General features: G+C 47.3%; 1 long non-coding RNA gene across 1 annotated transcript; it reads left to right on the forward strand.

Moving 5' to 3' along the window:
• Positions 1–1073: 1073 nt before the first annotated feature.
• Positions 1074–18538, forward strand: LOC135179290 (uncharacterized). Its single transcript, XR_010303968.1, has 4 exons — positions 1074–1199; positions 2138–2268; positions 3207–3322; positions 16239–18538. It is a non-coding gene; the product is annotated as an uncharacterized LOC135179290 (long non-coding RNA).
• Positions 18539–18808: the final 270 nt, after the last annotated feature.

Below are 18808 nucleotides of genomic sequence, written 5' to 3' on the forward strand. Positions count from 1 at the left end.
TAGAATGACTTTTGCTCTTGTCTCATGGAAGATTAATTGTTGAAGGACCTTGCTGAATGACTTCTCATCATCCAAGCAAATTGCAGTAATTTTGTTTTCCCTTTCTATACCCTCACAGGCTCCTTCAGAGAGCTCCAATCTATTCTTGAGACAGCTTCTTATTTGAAAACCTGTGCTGCCTTTCTCCCAGTGCCTGTTCACTCTCTTCCTTATCCCAGTTTCTCCTACTCCATCAGGCTCTGTGGTTCCTCAGTTCCTCACTGAAACCTTTTTGGAAAGCTAGTATCACATTGGCCACTTTCTGCTTACTGCTACACAGAGAGCTTTAAGCAAGAATTAAGGTGCCCCAGCAAAACTATTCTATCCTTAGGCTTCTTTCTGGCTTTTGAGTGAACACAGCTGTAAGTTGGCATCATTGAGGTGAGTTCATTCAGGAGGAGAGATCATGCTCTGGTGTATTTATTTTCCTTCAGTACTTGTCTGGCCTTTAGTTTGCTCTATAAAAAGAACATGCAGTGCATTACACTGACTTGAGAATATTTGGGCTGAGAGTATTGCTTTTAAAACCTCATTTTGGAAAGCTCAGGTCTGGCCTGCTGACCCCAGGTCCTTTCAGAAGGGAGAAAATAGGTGTTAAAGGTGTCAGAGAGCATTCTTCACCATCTGTGGTTCTTAATATGTAGCTCCTGGCATTATTTGGGGGGCTTGAGAAAGAAAAGGAACAGTAAGAAAAGTAATATTAATCTTCCTAGTGTATAGAACATTTCCTCTCCTGCTAGGAGTGGCTGCACCCAGGCTCTTGCTGTTGCAGGATGCCTACAGCTCTGTGTCTGATTTCTGTGACCATAAATCTTGCCATGAAGTGAGGGTTTCTGGGTCTCTCCCCATTCTTAGAAGCATTTTCTGTAAATTTTGCACACTTGAATCTGGAAAATTATCCCCCTTGGGGATTGTTAATGCAAATTAGCTGTGTCTCAGCCCAGTGAGCAAGAGTGGCTAATGCCTGTCAGCTGTGATGAGGGGTGAGTTGTATATAATCTGTTTCAGCTGTAATTAGGGGGTTGGGCAGGGAGGAGTGGTCTTTTGTTTTAGCTGGGTGAATCCGCGTTTGGAGGTGGCTGTGGCTTGAGGAGCTGTTGGAAATTTGTGGGTCCAGATGGCCTGAGAGGCAGCAGGAGTTGCAGGACCATGTGCAAGCTGTAAGTTTTGTCTTTGATGTGCTTCACCTTTGTACTCAGTGGGTGTTGGGTGAGAGGGCAGCAAAAGAACCTTGTTCTTATAGTAAATGAAAACTGGAATTGATGCTTGAACTGCTTGTGGGGTACAGGCAGTAAGGCTGTGAAATCCAATCTGCTTTATCTCTGCTGTGGAGATGCAGATATGAAAGCAGCAGCTGTAATGTAAGTAATGTATGAGGGATCTCTGTGCTCCCTCTCCACTTTCCTTGTATTCCAGGGAGCACTAAGTCTCCAATCTGTTTTTCACTACTGCTCCTGCTGCTGCTCTCCTTGCACTTTACTTAAGTTTGAAGCTGTAATGGCTAAAATCTTTGGATTTTAATAAGTATCTCAGAGTATTCAGTTGCCTTCCTATAAGAAGAACTGCTTTCCTTCCCCACCCCTCTTTTAATTGCCTGTCTCTCATATATGCCTGTTCTGGCTGTATGGTTGCCCTTGCTGGGATAACTGGTGGGTGGCAAACCACAGGCCATGGAAAGATCCATTCGTTGTAGTGCTCTGTCTCCATGTGCAAGCAAGAGAGAGGGGCCTGCCATACCTACCTGGCAGCTACTTCTCCACAGGCTGGCATGCCCTTGGAGAGAGCAGATTGCTCTGTACTCATTGTGTGTATGCACTTCTGGGCTATTTGCTGATGGAAGGATAGGGAAGCAACTTGAGGGTGTGTGAGGGCACCTGGAGTGAAGACAAATGAAGTGAAATGGCCTCAACTTTTTCTGAACCCTTGGAAGCAGAGTCAGAGTGTGGCAAAGGAAGGGTTCCTCCAGGCTACAGGCTTGCCCTTTCTCTCTTGTTAACAACATCTGCCTGGGTGGGAGGCAAGTGTCTGTCACTAGCTCTAGTTTGGCTCTTTAGCAAGGGCCTATGCTGGGAAATCCTTTCTTCTTTTCTCTATACAGGGAAGCCCGCAGATTCAGTCCTCTGAATGCTAAAGCACTTCAGCCCTTTTCCCTTTTGAGTGACCCTTCTGCCTTGGACTTTCCACGGTTTTAATTTCTGCTCATCACTATTTTTTTTCTCTTCCTCCAGGGTAAGAAAAAAAATTGATCTTGTGTCTGCTCTCTTTTTACACCTCATGTAAAAGTGCAACCTTCCATCTCCTGTCATCACAGCTCAGACCATGATAAAGCAGATCAAGATGCAGGTGATGCTTTTATCAAAGGTGCCTGAGAGCTGGGAATTAAAGCTGGTGTGCTGTTTGTGCACTTTGTCTGAAAGCAAACGTACTGAGGTGCTGTGCCTCTTGTTGGCTTGGCTTCCTCCATATCTGAGAGGTGAGGAGATGGGAAAGGCTCCTGTGACTTGCTGAATATGGCTGTATTGTTTTCCACTTCACAGTGGAAATCTCTAAGTGGACAATGTTTAAGTGAGTGGTGCTCCCTCTGCTTTGCTGCAGGTTCATGACACCAAGCACTAGACAGAGCTTGCTCACTGCAGTTCATTACTAAGCAGAGTGGGTGGAAGAGCTTGGTGGAAACCATGCCCTCCTGAACTAGAGCTAATGCTCTTCTCTGCTTCCCAGACAGATGAGGCTGGCTGGAACAAAATAGGGGTGTAAACTTGGCTCTTTCTGCAAGAGCATCCTCTGAATAGTTGTACCAAAGGAAGGTTACACTTGCAGGAGCTCTGCTGCTTGAGCCTTTCCCGAGACCTGTGCTGGATGTTCCCTGGAGCTGCAGCTCAGGTCTCAACAACAAAGAGCTTTTTCCATCAGGATGACTTATCAAGACTTCAGAATATATAAGGGGGTGGGGAGGTAGGGGGTGAGCAAGGGAAGCCAGAGCTTCTTGCCTTCTCTCTTGGAATTGGTAGCATGTTGTCCAAAGTGTCCCAGCTCTTCCTGGTCGGTGTTTATTGTCAGAACATCTGCTGAGTTTTGTTGTGATTGATGCTGCTGTGTGCCAGCATCTAGAAGAGAGCATTTCTCAAATGCTTCCATCTCTATCACTTGTTTCTTTATTATGCCAGATCCCAGAAACCTCACCAGTTTCTCTCTCATCTTGCACAACCCTTGTGTTGTGTCAGACTTCATCTCTGGCTGCCAATGCTCCATCTCTTTGTACATCCATGTTCCCAAGCCTCAGGTAAGCGAACACTAAATGGACTGATATGGGTTGGTACCTAGTCACTGGGCAGCACAGACAAAAGCTGAGCCTTCAAGGCCTCTCCTTTGTGGAGCTTTCTTTACACGTTGTGGGCTGCATTGAGACTTTCCAAGAACTGCTGTTCCTGACCCCATTCCAATCTAATGATCCCTGTGTCTGCAATATCTTCAGTAGCAGCAAAAGTCCTGTGCCTTGCTGGATGGCAAGTAGGCAAGGGTGCAGAGGAATGCTGAAGTTGAAGAGTGAGGAACAAGAAGGGAGGGGAAAATCTATCAGGCGGTTCCTTCGATTGCTCCAGTTCAGAAAGTTGCTGAGATGTCTTTAAAGGTTACTAAGCCTACACAGATGTTGGTGAAACCTCAGAATGCTGCTAACAAGCCTGGGTAGGGACAGTTGTAGTGTGTGTGTACCCTCGAGCTTGGTGTTGGGCTTGCATGCATGCATAGATCCATTCTGTGCTTCCAGCTTAAAGGCCAAGTGGAGGACAAGGTAGACTTGACAGTATGACTCTCCTGGGTTGTTCCTGATGGGTGGAAGGGACACTTCCTGTTGTTGCTTAGGGAAGCTTATGTCGGATGCATGTCTGTCAGATGCACCTCTGCCTGTTGGTGTGGCATCACTTTGTGGTGAGCTCTAGAGGGAACTCTGAGTAAACTGGCGTGTGTCTGGCTCTGTGCTGAGCTGCAGTCCCCAAAGCAGGACAAGCACACTGGTTTTGTGTGGTGCCAATTAGCCCTGCAGCTCATTACAAAGGCAGATGGTGATTTGGGTGCTGGTCTGCATAGATGTGATTATGCTGCTTCTGGTCCCCAAGCAGGCTCGTGTGCTTTGCATGGCATCTCAGGAGTCTTGTGAGGCTACAGAGAATGGAGCAGGAAAGGGACCTGGAGGGCTTTATGTAATGAAATGAGAAGGAAACCACAGGAAGCAGGAGACTGAAAAGGAAAGGAGCCTCTGGCAGCAGTCCCCCAGGTTGGGGAACTGTTTGGTTTGATGTTATTCATCACTCCACATAAACTCCATGCAATAGCTTTGCAGCAGAGAGAAGCAGGTGAACATCTCCCTGAACTACCCTGGGGCTGCTTGACAGCCTGCACTGTGCTCCTGCTGTGGGCACGTTTCTCGTGGGGAAAAAATAGATGGAGTGAACAGTGTGGTACTGTGACAGTAACAGCTCAAGCATCCCAAACAGGTGATGGCCTGTCCCTGTGGCCTACAATTTAGTCTTACTGTGCTCCAACGCTGACTGATACCAGCCCAAGTTCCCAGCTGTGGGAAGCATAACCTGTCCAGATCCTCCTGCCACCTCTACTTTGGCCACGTGGCAGTGCCTGCACTGTGCCCACATCTTGCATTACCTTCTCAAGTTGCTCAGATTAATGAGCCCAGGTCTCAGCTAGGTGTGCACTGAATAACAGAATATACACGGGCAAATTCTTTGCAGGCAGCTTTGTTGCATTATTTATAGAGATGAAGTAATATAGTGCCCAGGAGGGGAACATACATGTGCTTAGCTGTCAGAATGTGGCACAACTTCTCTTTGATTTGGCTTGCAGAAGCCTGCATGCAGACATCTCTCTCTTATTCCCCCCACCCCCTGTTGGGGTACAGAGGCTGGCGAGAGGCGAGATCGGGGTACTGACGACTCGAGACAGCAGCTTCTAGGCATCTGTGCATCAGTACATCAGTACCACTTTATTAGGGTAGTGCAATGGCTTATATAGTGTCTCCGAGGAGGTGTTTCCAGCCAGCCTGGGGCTGGCAGAAGTGGACAGTATAGATTGGCTCCAAGTTATATGTAAGGCAGAGATAGGTTACCTGTGGTAAACAACCTGTGAGTACCACCCAGGGGGGCTGGCCAGGGTCAGCCCCCCTTGGGGCTGCGTCCGCCCCGGGGGCCGGCAGATTCCACCCCCTGACAGCTGTGCACGGGTTGTTCATGGTTGCCAGCTTAGGCCCCTGGGAATCAGTAAGACCCAAGGACACTTCCCATCACAGGGCCTGATATTTACATTCCATACCTCGTTGCAGGAGAAAGCTTCCCACAACCCCCATTCATTATTCCAGTGAATCTGGATAAAACATGCCAAAAGATAACCAAAACTGTAGTTAGTAAGACTTTGACTTTAGAAAGAGAAGCATCTGTCCCTTGATCATTGGCTTGACAATGCACAGATACCAACCATGCTATTGATGTTACCTCATAGTCTGAAATCCTTCCTGTAGTTAGACTTAAATCCCCTAAGCAGAGCAGCCCTTGCATGCCTCATACTTGTCTTCCTACTGCACTTCCTGCCTACAGCTGATGTGAAGGTGACACAACTGCCCTCTTCCAGTGCTGCTTTCCAGCTCTGAGATTCACAGCTTGCAGCTCTCCTGCCAAGATAATCTCCAATTCATGTGCTTTCCCCCCATATCCCAACCTTCTCCAAAGCCTTTTAATAAAACAGATAAGCAATGCCAGAGTAAAGAAGCTGTAATTGAAAAATATGGTTCCACTAATATTTTCCATGGTAAACACTCAGTGAGACAAGAATTTTATAAAGCTTTTCTTCCTGCTGCTTCATCTGAAGCAAATGGGTGTTAGGATTTTGCTAAACCCTGTTTCTCTTGAAAAGAAGCTTTCCATTACAGCCTTTCTTGTCCAAGACTCCTTAATGTCTCCTTTCCCAGTTTATGGGAGATCTCAGCCCTTCAGCTTTCCATTCTAGTTAGAGGTAAAAATGAATTTCAAATGCCTTAACTTTTATGAGGGAAATAACCATTTAGCCTCCAAAAGGAATTGGAACTAGGCAGACAGTGCCTTGGTTATCATCTTCTCTCTTCTGCTCATTTTTAACTGTTGGCTATGTGACAACATTTCCCCAACCTAAAGAACATCACTACCAAGGAAGGCATATTTCTGCCTTTTAACCCATGCAGCATAATGATGCTTTCACTTCAGTCACCACCAGCTTCTGCCTTTTGCTTTCAAGTGTGAATTGTATTGGTGAGTCCAGTGGTTTGCTCAGCATTAGCTCTAACCAGGGGAATGCTCCCTTAAAGAGGAATTGGCTAATTTAATAGCCTTAATCATGGTTTTGTGTGTATGGAGCCAAGTACAAATGCTATCAAATATTGATTTCCTCTTTCTTCTGTGCCTGGAGCCTGACTAATTGATTGTACTTGAAATGCTGGAGCTATGAGCTGTCTGCCTGGATGCTGGGAGGTGGGATGTCTGGGATGGCATGTTTAGGAGTAGATTGATGTGGGGGGCAGCTTTTTTCCCTGGAGTCTGATCAGACAGCACTGTAGAGACCCCAAGTTAGGCCTGTGTTGCAACAGACAGAAACTGATTTAATGGATGTGGAGGTTATGGCTGCAGACATCACCTGCTAATGGAGTGAAGGAATGGTGCAGTGAACTCTGGAACTGGAGGAATTTGAGTGGAATGCCTTTCTCATAGCTTCCCCCACACTCATACCTGGTAGGTCCTTTTGGGTTCCCAGTCAGGCCTTCCTAGGAAGAAAGCATTGTCCAGGGTGGCTTGTGACCAAATGGAGCCACCTCCCCGCAGGGAGCACAGATCTTCTGCACCCCCTTGTGTTTTGGGGACTGATTGTGTATCTTCTGCTGGACAGAGCACCAGAGACCAGAGCCCTCTGGAAGCAGCCGGCAGGGTGGGATTGGGATGGAGCAGCAGGTACGTTTGAAGGTGCTGCAGCCTTCTTTACTGGAGGGCAGGATGATGGGATTGAAACAGCTGCAGCCTGCACTCGGAGCCTTTCTGTAGCAGCAGCAACCACAATCCAGTCCCCTTGGTCTTCAAGTCGTATCTATAGACGTGCTCCCTTTTCCCATCAGGAATTCTTTCTTTCCCAGTTGCGGTAGCTAATCTTTCAGCGTGTAGAGCATTCCATTCCTCAGGGCCTCACGCATCCCAGTGAGGCACAGAGCTGTGAGGGCCTCGCTGCGGGAAGAGCTCCCCAAACTCAGGTGCTGCTGCCCAAGTCTGAGTCTCCAGTCCACCCTGTGTGTCCGTCGGGATGGTTTGGTGACGGCAGCCGAATGGGCGCTGTGCCCGCTGCCTGCGCTGGGCTGCGTCCCTCCAGCTGTTTGCTCTTTGAAGTGCGGCTGGGGCTGTGATGAGAGAGGTTTTGGCTGGCTCCTGTAGGGACGGTGTCTCAGCACTGACGCACGTCCAAGGGGACGTGAAGAGATTACAAGTCTGTGCTGGGCAGGTTCCTACCAGCAGAGAAAGAAGAGAAAAACAAGATCCCTTTATTATATACTTCCCCCGCCTCCCCCCTTCTCTGTATTTTTAGTTTGGGGGCATTTAATACCTGCCAGATCCTGCTACTGCTCACAGCAGCAATCTGTGAAGAATTGTCTGATAAAAGTTTTAAGCTCTCTGGATTGCTCAGCTCACCTGAGTGTACCTCGGGTCTCTGCTTTGTGTTAGCTTGGGAAGCTGCAGCTGCATTGGGCAGCAAAGCATCTTGCCTCCTGGTAGCCAGCTCTGAGCCTGTGCTTGTACTCTGAGGTTGAAGCGGTTTGTATTTTCCTTCTGAAGGTGTTGGCACTGCTTGCCCAGGGGCTGGGGAAGGTAGGAGATGTGAGGGGCCGTGATCAAGCAGGCCATGCTAACTGCTCCTTCAGCAGAAGCCATGGGATCATCCTGAAGGCTTTTCAGTGTGGAGGGCAACATTAGGAGACAATTCACTATATGCCACTAAGTGCTGCAAGGCTAAGATGATGCCTGTCAAGTGGCTCAGGAATCAGGAGCCATGGTCTCTCTTAATAGTCCTTCGAAGCAGGGGTCCACACCAACTTGCATCAGTCCTGACAGAAGCACCTGATGGTGTTGCTGGTGTGGTACATCTTTGTCCTTTCTGTGTTAGACTGCAAGGGCACCGCTCTCCTTCCCTGTTCTTCACAGACATGTCAGCTTTGGCACCAGCTGCTGGGACTGGAGTTCCTAGCTCTAACGGTGATGATCAGGGAAGGGCAAGAAGAAGATGGGGTTTGCCTGGATCAGAATTTTTAATTCCCCCTCCCCAGGTTTCTTATGACACTTGGGTGGAATAGCAAGGAACAGCTGGTGAGAGATTGGCTGCAGGGCTGGCTCAGGAGCTGGGATCAGGTGAGGATGCTTGGACTCTGCTTTCCAATTTCATAGTTCATTTAGACGCACAGACAGGAGAGGAGGATTACTGCAAAGCCAGTATCGTCTCTCCTGACTACAGAATCAGAATGAGGAATGGAAATCTCTGGACCCTGAACTGTTTGTCACTGAAACCACCTCAGGATGAACAACCAGGAAGCCTTCTCTGTTCTGCCTCTTCTGGGATGAGCCCTTGGAGAAGGGATATGTCTCTTGTTTCGAGAATATAAAGACTTTTAATATTGTGCTGGGAATTTAGCTGCTGGCTGCAGCTGGGTCTTAGGGTTTTTTTTTGGGGGGAGGGGGAATAAGAACTCACTTTATTTGGAATTTGAGCAGGTGTAGGAAGGGTGAAGCATGTCTGTCTCCCTGGAGGGGGATTAGGGAAGCTTTGCTGGGCTGATTTCGCTAGCAGAGCACAGGCTGAGAGGAGGGCTGGGAGTTGTCTATTTGTGCCACAGAGAGGTGGAGGCGAGGTAAGGAAAAAGCTGCTTCAACTGAAGGAATGTGTTAACCCATAAATGAGTGAGTAGGTGACAGTTTAGGGGTCTCTGGGGCACTCCTGTCTGCTACAGCAGCTGCTCAGAGGTGGTTGCAGGGATTGAGTCTGAGTTGCTCTCAGGACTGAGGCTAATGTATTTACAAAGGTGATGGTGTGGTGTTTGCACTGTAGTAGTGCTCCTATCCTGGTCACAGGCTGCACAGCATGCCCTGACCTCTGCCAGATCCCTGTAGGTGTGTGTGGAGCACTCCTTCCTGCCTGGCAGGCAGCCTCCTTGGGTCAGTGCTAGGCTTAACCTGAGCTCGGTTTGCTCAGAGGCTGTGACATCCTTACCTCTGCAGGCAGGAGTTCTGCTGTGATGCCTCAGTCCATGAGTGACTTTCAGAGAAGTTGCTACCTCCTCCTGTTGCACATCAGACACATGGTTTAGATCAGTGACAAATTCTTGCTCAGAAGAACCACTCCAAATAAGGGGAGCTCCACGGGTACTGCATGGTTTGTAGCTTGACCTGTATCACATCGTGTGTCATTTCTCAGCCCCATACTTAGCATTCCAAGTTGGCAGAGCTCTCCCTGCACTGGGTGTAACCTCAATGGAGAGAGAGAAACAATCACAGTCATCCTTGCATCTCCAAAATGCAGTGCTTGGAAAGCTCTCCCTGTCTGGAGCTGATCTGTGACTCTGAGTCCTGGCATGCTTGGCTGCTTCCTAGGCTGGAAAACCTGAATCCACCAGGGTGGAGGAGTGGTAGATGTGTGTGGTGGTGTGTTTTATTTTCCACCCTCTTTTCTCCCTTAAAGGCTGTTCTGTTATCAGCAGATGCCCAGCCAGTGGCATTTACTTGGCCAGCTATAATTTTCTCATTGCTTCTAGTGTAAACCTGTCTGGAATCTCAATGCTTCCCTTAGCTCATTCTTCTCAAGTACAAGAAGCAGCAGCAGGGAGGCATCTCATGGCTTTTGGGGAAGACAGAGAGCAGGGAGTTGTCTCACCTGCCAGTTCTCCAGGGTTTCTGATTTCCACCCTGGAGAGAATGGTGGAAAGAGCTGCTCCTTGCTGATGAAATGCACCAATTAAAGCTGATCTTTGATTACTGTGACAGTTTGGGTATTACACCCCCACCCCCTTATGAAATCACCCAGACTAGACTTAGCAGAGCTAGAAATTAAGAATGAAGCTATATTTACAGCTTAGCACAATATACAAGCATATATGCACACAAATATATACAGTTACATGCAAATTAAAAGTAATACAGAAACACAATACCCATCCCAGAAACAATCCAAGTCCCCAGGAGAGATCCCGACCCAAGCCCCCTTCCTCTTTCCCTCCCTTCAGAAATAACCAGGTCAGCCCACATCTATCTCACGTGTTAAACCTGGAGATCTGAGGTGAGGTGTCAAAAAGAAAAAGACAAGGAGGTTAGAGACTAAAAGGATTTAGGTGGATTAGAGAGTTAAAGGCAGAGTCAGTCACAGAGACCAGAGTGCCAGAAAGAAAAGCACAGCCACAAGTGAGAGCTGAGAAGTGCCCCTCTTATCTATATTTTGACTAGTTGTGTTTCTCAGCAGAGAACTGAGGGATATGTAGATCGCTGTTGTGGTGGGTGTTTTTCCTCTTACAGCCAAGGATTTAATTTCTCCCGGTAAACACCACCCGCAAACAGTTACCATCCAAGGGCTGGAGGGAGGGATTTGGGTGTCCCTTAATCTTGCTAACCCAGACAGCTGATCCTCCCAGTCTCCTGTTTCTCTGGCACTGTTAAGAGTGCAGTGGCTCATCTCAGAAGGACATCCTGAAGCGGCATGTTTTGGCCAGGCTCCTTGTGCAGCAGGAGAGTGTGTTTACTCCTGCTGCTGTGTTAACAATGAACTGGGCTTTGAGGACAGGTCTCCCATGTCTGGAGACTATCCCACTGAGTCAGGGCATTAGTATTCAAGAGTAGGAGTATGTGCACCAGCCAGGAGAAAGCCATTCAGTGCTGACATTGTAAAGCAAATGGTCCCATCAGCAGAGTAGTGTAAGCATCACTTCCAGATTCTGGGAACTACTGAAGAGCTCCTATGTGTCTGAAGAAAATCCTGCTGGGGAATGAAAATACAGAAACATTTGCAAAGCTCTTGAGTCTTCTACTGTGAAGCACTGCAGTCCTTATCTGTGTTGGTCACGATCATAATGATGTTACTCAAACAGTTTAACGTCAAAGTAAATTGCATTTGTTGTGTAGAATCTGTCACATGGCAGGAGAAAATAAAGATGCTTGGGTTCAGTATACACCAACTGCAATTGCTGAAGCAGTTTTGAGGACTACTCAAAATTTAGGGTGCTTGAAATGTTCTTTCTTCACTACAAGTGCTTCCAAGAAAGTGTCTGCAGTCCTGTGTTGCTGTGCTTGTAAAATCCTTTAGTGGTTTCATGATGACTTGTGCTTGAGTCATCCACCTGGGCAGCTGCTGGAGTTTTGAGGACAGATCAAATACGTTTTTGCCTTTTATAGTAATCCTGGTGGCCAGACAAAGAGAGTGATCAGCAAAAAAAGTACTCAGTCCTGAGAGCATGGGATGTGTTCTGCTTTTGGATTCATGACTTTGCCCTCTGAACAGGCAACATCCCTTGACTGTCCTTCTCATTCATCCTATTCTCTCTCAAAGCATTTGTTTTGTACTCCTGTTCCTGTTTTGCATTCCTGACCCTCATAGGGCTCTTGTGTTGTGCCATTTCTTTCTCTTCTATTTTTTTGGCCCTAGCCTCTGACTCCTGATGCACCAAATCTTTCAAACGTTTTGTGGTTAGAAAAGGAGTAGGTCTGCACAGACTCTCCTCTTTCTTCCAAAGCCTCAGCACTGGTCCAGGAAAACTTGCTGCTGATAAGCAATTACCTATCACAAACCAGATGTGGGCAGAGCAGTTGACTGCTGCAGTTACTGCTTCATCTGTTGTGGGTTTGATTTTATGTAACTGTGGGACAGCTGTCACTTGCATTTAGGTCCTTCATGTTGTTTGCCTCCCTGCTGGTGTGTCAGCTGGGCTGGCATGTCTCTTAGGGACTGATTTGAGCTTGGACATGGCATAAAAAGGGTATGTGACTAGAGAAAGATTGTGGCTGGCTGCAAGGGCCAAAGCAGAGTAAGTCTGCTGGAGGAAGTCTTTGCCCCTGTGACTGGATGTGGGTGAACGAAAACCAGGCAGAAAATGGGAGCAGGCTCTGGGAAGTGCATGGTATCTGTTCTGCCCACCTTGCCTGCACTTGCTGCTGTAAGCCTCTGCTTTTGTTTGCATGCTAAGCACTAAAGGAGTGATTCATTTATCTATCATATCCCCTTCAGAAATCAATAAAGAGTAGATTTTAGTTTATTTTTTTTCCAAAGTAGTAATTCCCTTGGTTTTGCAGGTTAATTTTACAAAATCATAATTCAAGGCAACAATTTCAATCTCTTGTGACGTTTGTGAAGAGCTCCTTTTCTTCCTGCTGCATGGTGCAGTGCTTTGTAGTGCAGCAGACATGGGGTACTACCCCTGCATCTGAGCGATGATGAGGTGAACGTTGCATCTCCTGTCTGTGTCTCTTCCAGCATCACCAGCTTTGCTCCCTGGCCCCCAGGAGCAAAACCACCATGTGGTGGTGTGTTTTGTGGCACTTGGTTCCTGAGGTGATGTGGGAAGCAGCTGTTGATGCTTCCAAAGCAAGGAAATAAGATAATTTTGGTAGTGGGAGGAGGGGATAATACAGCAAAGGCAATGATGTTCTGAGTTAAACCCCTTTGGTAGAGGATGTTTAACCTGAATAAGAAATAATCCTATATTGAAACATCTAAATCAAACTAATTGAGTGTAACTGCAGTGCCAGTTTCTAGGCTGCTTTCTTCTTCTGGCTTCCTCTGTTTGCTGGTGAAGCCTGTACAACTCTTCCTCCTTCTGCATTCTTTACAACATGTGCAGTTGTGCAACTTACTTTGAACCTATGGAAGAGTTTTGGGTGGACATGGGGTGGCTGAGGAACAAGCTGGGGTCAGGTTTGCCCTTCTGTACCAAGTCTGGTGGGTCTGCTTGCCACTGAGCTTGTCAGGTAGCCAAATGTCCTTAATGGCTTTAGATCTTAGCAGCATCACCTGGGTCTCACTGCAGTATTTCACTGGTCTCCTGCAATAGATCTTGGCAGATCCCTCCTCACTGTATTGACCTTGTACTGCCTTGGCATGGCAGAACAGTGCATTCTATCAGTGGTGTATGTGTGGACATGAAGTCTTCCTTCTTGATCAACTCATCAGGAATTCACTGTGACTTGGGAATCAGCAGTGTGGCTTTCTCCCTCCCTTCCTGGCTGAAAGCAGTCATGGCTGATGCCTCCACACAAGGCCCACCGTCTGCTGCGGTGCCAGTTACCGTAAAGCTTCTTTGCTTGCACACACTGCTTGGAAGCAATTTGCATTAGCCTGCTTAGGAGGATTTGGAGAACAGCAAAGAGCCTGCCAAACCCCGGGATCCCATGGGATGAGTTTTCCTTCTGGAACATGGAATAAGGACAGTATTGTTGACAATGGCTTTCCTTTCCCCATGTGCTTCAAAAAGCGATGTTTGTAGCAGGGAATGTCTCTGTGCCCCATGTCAACCTACACATAGGTGTTGTTCAGAGGTGGTGACACAGACTTTTTCTAGGTGGTTGTCAAACACCTCTTGAAATAGGGGGAATAACAGCCTTTTAATTCATGTGAAATGGTGTCTCCTTTAATTTACCTCCAGAATCATGGGTATTCCCTTCCACTTGTTCAAGGTCAGACTGCAGAATGTGATAATGTTATGCTCAGAAATACCTGGAGCTGGGAAGCTTCAGCAAGAGAGTTATGGTGTTTTGGGGCAGCCACCCTGAAGTTATATTTCCCTCAGAACCCTCAGCAAAAGCAATCTGACATTAGTACTCCTCATACAATATGACACATTTACATTAGTCATGTAAAACAAAACAGCACTGAACAGCCAGCACTGGCTGGAGAGCAGCCAGGCAGAAAGAGACCTGGGGGTATTGGTAGATAGCAGGCTGAACATGAGCCTGCAGTGTGCCTAGGGGAGCCAGTGGCATCCTGCCCTGGATCAGGAACAGTGTAGCCAGAAGGACAAAGGAGGTTATTCTGCCCCTGTACTCAACACTGGTCAGGCCACACCTTGAGTGCTGTGTCCAGTTCTGGGCTCCTCAATTCAAGAGAGATGTTGAGGTGCTACAATGTGTCCAGAGAAGGGGAACAAAGCTGGTGAGGGGCCTGGAACACAAACCCTATGAGGAGAGGCTGAGAGAGCTGGGGGTGTGCAGGCTGCAGAAGAGGAGGCTCAGGGCAGACCTCATTGCTGTCTACAACTACCTGAAGGGAGGCTGTAGCCAGGTGGGGGTTGGTCTCTTCTGCCAGGCAACCAGCAACAGAAGAAGGGGACACAGTGTGAAGTTATGTCAGGGGAGGTCTAGGCTGGATGTTAGGAGGAAGTTGTTGGCAGAGAGAGTGATTGGCATTGGAATGGACTGCCCAGGGAGGAGGTGGAGTTGTGTTGCCTGGAGGTGTTGAAGCAAAGCCTGGCTGAGGCACTTAGTGCCATGGTGTAGTTGACTGGACAGGGCAGAGTGCTAGGTTGGACTGGATGATGTTGGAGGTCTCTTCCAATCTGGTTGACTCTATGATCTCAGCCTTGGTGATGTTCCCATAAAGATCTCTGGGCTTCTATAACAAAATTTAGATTGCTTTAGTAACAGATAAGCATTTTAAATCTGGTTCTGCTACTGCTTCCTCTAATGACCTAAGGTGAAAAATAACCCCAGCCTATTTCAACTCAGGAGGTTGGCTTGGGTGAGAAGTTCCCTTCAGCTGCCCCAAGGGAGGGAGGAGAAGGCTCCTGAGGCCAGTGGCCTTTGCGCTGAGTTGACAAATGATACTGAGATGCTTTTAATGAATTAAAATTGTATTACTGTTCCAGAAGCCCAGTAGTATACTATGATACATAAGTGCAGTCTTCAGAGACCTCATTTAATAACTGTTCAGTGCATGTTGCCCTCATAACGAGGTCAGGAGTTAAAACTGTCAACAAACACATTGCCCTGCAGTTTGCTGAGTAAAGGCACCAGAGGCTGCAATAAATGCTGGGGGAGATGCCAAAATCAAGAAACCTCTCTGAAGCCCCCAGCTAGCATCCTTGTAGTCAAGCTAAGGTGCGTTGTGAGCTGGAGATGCTCATCATAGGCTCTGCTGGAAAGGCTCTGTGGTCCCAGCCACCAGCAGTGCTTCCACAGAAATGACTGGCATCTTCCCTGGCTGAGCCAGACAGCTGTGGTGTTGAGACAAGCATTAGTTTTATGTTACATCCCCGCTTGCAGGCTGTGGATTTTCTACCTGTGACTGCCAAAATGTCAATCTTCGAGGGGAACAGGAGAAGTGAGGAAAATTACTTAGGTTTTAAAAATGCAAGCAGCAAACACAAGATCCCGTTCAGCCTGGCTCAGGAAGTGTTTACCTTTCAAAGCCAGTGGGAAAACCTTTAGAAAGCACAACAAAGAAACAAAACAAATCCTGAAACAAAACCCCTTTTCCCCCCTCCCTCCTTACTGATAAACTAACCACCAGAAAGGGAACTCACCAGTTCAAAGCGTGACTGCTCGGGCTGGGAAGGTGCAACTAAACCCAAAAGCTGGGTAGAACACTGCAAATTATGTTTCCCCTAATGACCGATTCTAACTTCACCTCCTGTTTTCCTTGGAAAGCAAGTAGAGCCTTGTTTCTTTTGGATATAAAAGGTCTGGAGGGTGCCAAAACCTTTTCATTTCCCAGTTTTCAGTGGTGTTTGAACGTGCAAGCAGCACTACTGCTGAGTGAGAGGGGAAGGGGAGGCTTCACCCATGTGTGTGGGGCTGGGTGTGCTTTGGCAGCAGCACTTTTGCCTCTGCCATTGGCTTACTGCCTGTGGTGGACTTGTGCCTTGGTAAGAAACCTTGGATCATGAGTGAGCTGGGAGACAGAGGGTGTTGGATCTCTGAGGTGGTGTGGACTCACGTGGGCTGTGTTTCACAGTTATTGGTAGGTTCATGGGTGTATTCTTCCTGAACCACGCTGAGTGATGCTCTACTGAGCCAAAAAGCCTACTGGGTTAAAGATAACCCTCCAAAACTGTCCTACCAGGCAGTTTAGGACATGGTGTTTGGAACAGTTTCTGGGGTTTTCTGCATGGTCAAAGATGCAGCCTCTCTCACCCACCTGGTTTGTCCTACTAGCATCTCTGCAGGTCACTGGATGAGAACAGGTCAAGTAAGAGGAGTGAAGAAACCCCCATCCCCCTGCATGGCTGCTTTGACCTGTTCTTTGCAAGAATGAGGATGTGGGATGTAGGAAGTGAGACCTGTGAGCCAGATTCCCCCATTACCTTGCTGGAGAGCAGAGCCCTTGAGGAAGCTGGGTGATGGTGTTCAGCAGAAGTGGAAGCTCTTCCTAGAATCCTGTTGGTTTGGAAGTGTGCCTCTGTCTTTAAAATCTTGGGGTTTATAGAAGCATTTCTCCTGCCTCCTGAGCTGCCAAAGGAGTGACAGCATTACTGTGAACCTTTGATGTAGCCCGTGGAGTGATCAAATGACCTGCTTCCTCCCTGTGCAATGAGCAGAGGGGGCAAAGAGTGGCTTTAGCTGGCTTGGCTTTGTGGCCATTGTTAGCTCCTTACACTGCTACATCTGCTGGGTGCTTTAAACAAACATCAGTGGTTCTGCAAGAAGTCTGACAAATCTGCTGCTGAGGTTTTGCTGTATTGACACTGGGATAAAAATGAAAACTAATTAAAAAGAGATGTATGTGGAATTTGTGACTAGCTTGTTTGCAGCCCTGTTAACTGGAGAATGGATTGTGCAGCAGAAAGCCATGAGATGAAGGACTGTGGTTTCAGGAACACGTTGCAGAAGGTATTTGAGCAAATGAAGCTGCTTTGATGATGCTTTTTGTGGGGGAGAGAGGTTTTTTCCAGCATCCAGCAGAACCTGCAACCCTTATCCCCTCTTCATGATGGTCACCACAACCCTGCCTGTTAATGCTAATCCAGCAAGTACACAACAGCTCACTTAGCACGTGTCTGTCTCCAAAGCAGCATGTTCTGGGGGGATGCTGCAGTGTGTTGTGTAAAGACTTAGCTATGCCCAGATAGGGCTGAAATGGACTGAGCTATGGAATTAAATGATCACTTTGCTTGGCTAGAGTCATTCATGTAATGCTTGTAATGGTTTATGGTTTGGTGCTACATGTATTGCAGCATCATGAGGACACCTGGCTGTGACCAGGATTCCACTAAGGATGCCTTGCAGTGACATGAAATGAGAGGAATCCTACCTTTTGAGGCCATGGGGGAATTGCTGTGATTAAGACATCTGTAGCAGAGTGTTTTGAAAAGTAAATCCTTTGGGAAAGGCTCCTGGGGTGAAAAAAAACAATCAAACCAAGCAGATGGAATGCCAAACTCCTGGAATACCATGTGAGCATGATGGCATTTGTGAAGTGGCAACTCTCTGCGTGCGCTGTCATCTCTTTGGTGTGCTCCTGAGCGAAACAGTGTCTTTTGTAAGCTTACCTAATGGCATGTCAGAATGAGTCTTTAAAATGAGGTTGTCTTACCCCACCACAGGCATGGGGGTGAAAGTGTGGTTGGGCTTTATTAAACATAAAGCTGTTCCCTGAGAAACATGAATGAGATTAATGAAATCACAAGAATCCTGGATCCATTTAGTGAGCAGCTAATAAACTGTGGAGTAAAACTTGAGTTTTCCCTTTTCTGTCTCTCTGGTGACACAGCCACTGCTGCTAAGACTGAGAACTTCTGTCCCTTCCAAAAGGAATGGCTTTTTAAAATCTCCATTTTCCTGAACTGTGCCTGCTTTTTATAACATATATCAGCATTTCATCTTGACTCTTCAGCACACCCTTAGTGGGCACTTGCCCTCTGCTTCACTCACCCACAGACATCCTCTCTGTCAGTGCTGCACTCTAGGAGCAAGAGGAACAACTGTTGCTGTTGAAGGAGCTCTCAGGAGTTTAACTTCTCTAATGTGCTATAGCACTTAACATGCTGCTCAGATTTTTAATTACCTCATGGTGATTAGCAGCCCAGAAAATCCCATCAAACCAATTAACTAATGTGCACCTGACTGAAGGCTGCTGCACGCTCCAGGGGCTGCTTCACTGTAAAGCTCCACTGGTCCCTGCAGGCTGAAGATTTGCACTGGCCTGGCAGCTCCCACCAAGGGAAGGAGAAACCCTCAGGGTTTTGCGCCGTGTTCGTCACTTGGATGAGGAGAGAAGACAGGTGTCAGGTCTTACAAATGGTTTAGCTGTTGCACTGGTTTGACTTGTTGAATGCATTTGCATTGTTTGGACATTCTAAACCTTCATTCAAAGATGAGCTCTTGGGCAAGTGGGGGACAAACAGTGTGGGAAAGGAGAATCTGCTCAGCTTTTTTTGTTACTGTGCTCTGCTGGAAGATGGTCAGTAAGAAGAAACCTTCATTGCTCCAGTTTGTGATTGCAAGCATAGGGCAAACAAAGGTTTGAGGTCTCAGCAAAGCCTTGGGCAGGAGCTCTTGCTGCTGGATTAAGAGCAGTCACAGCTGACAGGGTCTAAAGCAGGCACTTCCCTCCCTCTTTACTTTGCAGGTGCCCTATAAACGATTTTACTACTCCATTATTTTTCAGCTTGAGCAGTAATTGCTTTTTATGGGTTTAGGACAGCTGCTATTATTAGCAGTAGCAGTAATAATATTTTCTCCTGTGAGTGCCTCCTTCATCTCTCAGTTCAGGCCTTAAAATGTGT

Source organism: Pogoniulus pusillus, chromosome 11, assembly GCF_015220805.1.
Source record: "Pogoniulus pusillus isolate bPogPus1 chromosome 11, bPogPus1.pri, whole genome shotgun sequence".
Lineage (NCBI taxonomy): Eukaryota > Metazoa > Chordata > Aves > Piciformes > Lybiidae > Pogoniulus > Pogoniulus pusillus.